The sequence below is a fragment of the Nerophis ophidion genome, linkage group LG28 (genome assembly GCF_033978795.1).
Source record: "Nerophis ophidion isolate RoL-2023_Sa linkage group LG28, RoL_Noph_v1.0, whole genome shotgun sequence".
Classification (NCBI taxonomy): domain Eukaryota; kingdom Metazoa; phylum Chordata; class Actinopteri; order Syngnathiformes; family Syngnathidae; genus Nerophis; species Nerophis ophidion.
In genome coordinates, this window is record NC_084638.1 from 5,104,854 (window position 1) to 5,109,409 (window position 4,556).

Genomic DNA, 4,556 nt, shown 5'->3' on the forward strand with positions numbered 1-4,556 from the left:
TCTTTCTAGGCTGTCATATCTACAATAAAATTAGATTATGAGAGACAGGAAGACAAATGTTGTCATTTGACTGATTTTACGGGAAATGGTAGTTCCCAAAGCAATATAAGTGTACATTTTGTCATTTTATGTCTCGGCATATTCATGGGGTATTATTAATGGTTTTCTTCATTCTAGGCTGTCATATCTGCATTAAAATTATCATCACGAGAGACAAGAAAACAAATGTCATTCGACTGATTTTATGGGAAATGGTAGTTCCCAAAGCAATATCGGTGTACATTTTGTCATTTTATGTCTTGGCATGTTTCTGTGTATTATTGATGCTTTTCCTCTTTCTAGGCTGTCATATCTACAATAAAATTAGATTATGAGAGACAGGAAGACAAATGTTGTCATTTGACTGATTTTATGGGAAATGGTAGTTCCCAGAGCAATATTGGTGTACAATTTGTCATTTTATGTCTCGGCATGTTTCTGTGTATTATTGATGCTTTTCTTTATTCAAGGCTGTCATATCTGCTATAAAATTATCATCATGAGAGACAGGAAGACAAATGTTGTCATTTGACTGATTTTATGGGAAATGGGAGTTCCCAGAGCAATATTGGTGTACGTTTTTTCATTTTATGTCTCAGCAGGTTTCTGTGTATTATTGATGCTTTTCTTCTTTCAAGGTTGTCGTATCTGCAATAAAATTATCCTTATAAGACAGGAAGACAAATGTCATTTGACAGTATTTTTGTGGGAAATGGTGGTTCCTACAACAATATAGGTGTACATTTTGTCATTTTATGTCTCGACATGTTTGTGTGTATTATTGATGCTTTTCTTCATTCTAGGCTGTCGTATCTGCAATAAAGTGATCATTATTAGAGACGAAAAGACAAATGTTGTCATTTGACTGATTTTATGGGAAATGGTAGTTCCTACAACAATATAGGTGTACATTTTGTCATTTTATATCTCGGCATGTTTGTGTGTATTATTGATGCTTTTCTTCATTCAAGGCTGTCATATCTGGGATAAAATTATCATTATGAGAGACGAAAAGACAAATGTCATTTGACTGATTTTACGGGAAATGGTAGTTCCCAGAGCAATATCGGTGTACATTTTGTCATTTTATGTCTCGGCATGTTTCTGTGTATTATTGATGCTTTTCTTCATTATCGGCTGTCATATCTGCAATAAAATTATCATTATGAGAGACAAGAAGACAAATGTTGTCATTTGACTGATTTCATGGGAAATGGTAGTTCCCAAAGCAATATCTGTGTACATTTTGTCATTTTATGTCTCTGCATATTCATGGGGTATTATTGATGGTTTTCTTCATTCTAGGCTGTCATATCTGCATTAAAATTATCATCACGAGAGACAAGAAGACAAATGTTGTCATTCGACTGATTTTATGGGAAATGGTAGTTCCCACAGCAATATCGGTGTACATTTTGTCATTTTATGTCTTGGCATGTTTCTGTGTATTATTGATGCTTTTCCTGTTTCTAGGCTGTCATATCTACAATAAAATTAGATTATGAGAGACAGGAAGACAAATGTTGTCATTTGACTGATTTTACGGGAAATGGTAGTTCCCAAAGCAATATAAGTGTTCATTTTGTCATTTTATGTCTCGGCATGTTTGTGTGTATTATTGATGCTTTTCTTCATTCTCGGCTGTCATATCTGCAATAAAATTATCATTATGAGAGACAAGAAGACAAATGTTGTCATTTGACTGATTTTATGGGAAATGGTAGTTCCTAAAGCAATATCGGTGTACATTGTGTCATTTTTTGTCTCAGCATGTTTCTGTGTATTATTGATGCTTTTCTTCATTCTAGGCTGTCATATCTGCAATAAAATCAGATTATGAGAGACAAGAAGACAAATGTTGTCATTTGACTGATTTTATGGGAAATGGTAGTTCCTAAAGCAATATCGGTGTACATTGTGTCATTTTTTGTCTCAGCATGTTTCTGTGTATTATTGATGCTTTTCTTTATTCAAGGCTGTCATATCTGCTATAAAATTATCATCATGAGAGACAAGAAGACAAATGTTGTCATTTGACTGATTTTATGGGAAATGGTAGTTCCCAGAGCAATATCGGTGTACATGTTGTCATTTTTTGTCTCGGCATGTTCGTGTGTATTATTGATGCTTTTCTTGATGATGGTAAACGTACTTTGTCTTGTTTTGTTGTTGTTTTGTCCTCGGCAGTGGTACTTTTGAGATAAGAGCGGTCTCTCGGATAATTGTTATGCCTATCCTTTACAATCATTATGAGAGACAAGAAGACCAAAAGGTTTTCAGTGAACAGATCTGGAATCATGGTGAAAATCTGTAGTCCGGAAGAAACATGGGAGGAAAAACCCTAACCCAAGACACGAAAAGACGCAAGTTTGCGTCAACTTTGTTTTTCGTGTGGATTATGATCGATTCTTCATCGAAACAGGAAGACATGAACATCCCGTCAGTCGGCATCCAAGCCAGGGCAGACATTGTACAGTAAGTGATCGTTTTATTATGTTCGCAGTTTGTATATCTTGTTCAGCACTTAGCAATACATGCATCGGTTTAGCACACAGCTCCTAAAACATGCAATCATCCTCCTTATATTCAGTTTGAAAAACATAAGGTTCTGGATCGACGTTTGTCCCAAAGTAGTCTTTATTGTCTGCCATGAGTAGGTTTGTTGGTGTTGAAAGGAAAAGTGAACGTTGCGATGCATCTGCGGAATTAATACGGCACTGTATCCTTAAAATGATCAAAATACGTAAATATTATTTTATTATCAATGTTGTTACTTTACATATATATGTACATAATGTATATATTACATGCTATGAATGTTACTGCACTACATCATGTATATATTACATGTTATCATGAATGTTACTACATTACATTGTCATGTCTATGGGATCATGTTTTGTTTTGGTCATGTTCGTTTTTTTTTTTTTTGCCCACGATCAGTTCCTGTTTTTGCACTTCCTGGTTTGTTTTGTTACCATAGCAACTCAGTTTTCACCTTGTCCTCATGTCACGCACCTGTCTCACGTTTTGCACTCGCACACCGGTTTTCACTAATCACCACAGTATTATTTAAGCCTGTCTGTTTCTGTTCTTCGTCCTGGCAACATCACGATTTATCACATCCTGCACCCATGATATCCATGCTGCCTTTTTTTCCCCTCATACCCACAGTAAGTTCTCGTTATTCATGCCACAGTGCAAGTGTTTTGTTTCGTGTTTATAGTGAATTGCCTTTGTGCTAGTCTTTTGTTTCATAGCCAAGCTTTTGTACCGCCTTTGTGCGCGCATTTTGTTTTGCTTCCTTTTTTTGTAGTTTGTTAGTGTAAGAAATAAAGATATACTTACATTCACACCCCGCTCGCCCCAACTTTCCTTTGCCTCGAAAAAACAATCCACACCCAAGTCCCAGTCGTGACATACATATACGTACATCATGTATATATTACGTTATTATGAATGTTACATTGCATATGTACTTATATCATGTAAATATTACATGTTTATATGAATGTTACTACGTGACATATACTTACATCATGTATATACATGTTATTATGAATGTTACATTACATACATACTTACATCATGTTATGATCATGAATGTTACTACATTACATATATATATACATACATCATGTGTTACGTTATGAATGTTACTACATCACATATACTTACATCATATATATATTAAATATTATGAATGTTACTACATGCAATACATACATGCATTACATGTTATGAATGTTACCACATTACATATATACATACATCATCTATATATTACATTTATTATGAATGTTACCACATTACATATATACATACATCTATATATTACATTTATTATGAATGTTACTACATTACATATATACTTATTTCACATATATATTACATATATACATACATCCACCATGTATATATTACATTTATTATGAATGTTACTACATTACATATATACCTACATCATGTATATATTACATGTTATTATGAATGTTACTACATTATATATATATAGTGTGTATAAAACGGAGGGGGTTTTTTTTAGCGCGCTTTGTGGGTGGAATATAGCGACTCGCATTACCTGCATTGATAGCTGACTCTTGCTAGCGTTTATTGCAAAACCCCCCACAAAAAATTTTAAAATAAAATACAGTTCTTAAAGGGGAACATTATCACAATTTCAAAAGGGTTAAAAACAATAAAAATCAGTTCCCAGTGGCTTGTTTTATTTTTCTAAGTTTTTTTCAAAGTTTTACACCTCCCGGAATATCCCTAAAAAAAAGCTTTAAAGTTCTTGATTTTCGCTATTTGCGATGCGACTGTCCATTTCCCTGTGACGTCATACAGGGCTGCCAATACAAACAACATGGCGGTTACCACAGCAAGATATGGATGGCGTGGCGCACTGGGAGAGTGGCCGTGCGCAACCCGAGGGTCCCTGGTTCAAATCCCACCTAGTACCAACCTCGTCACGTCCGTTGTGTCCTGAGCAAGACACTTCACCCTTGCTCCTGATG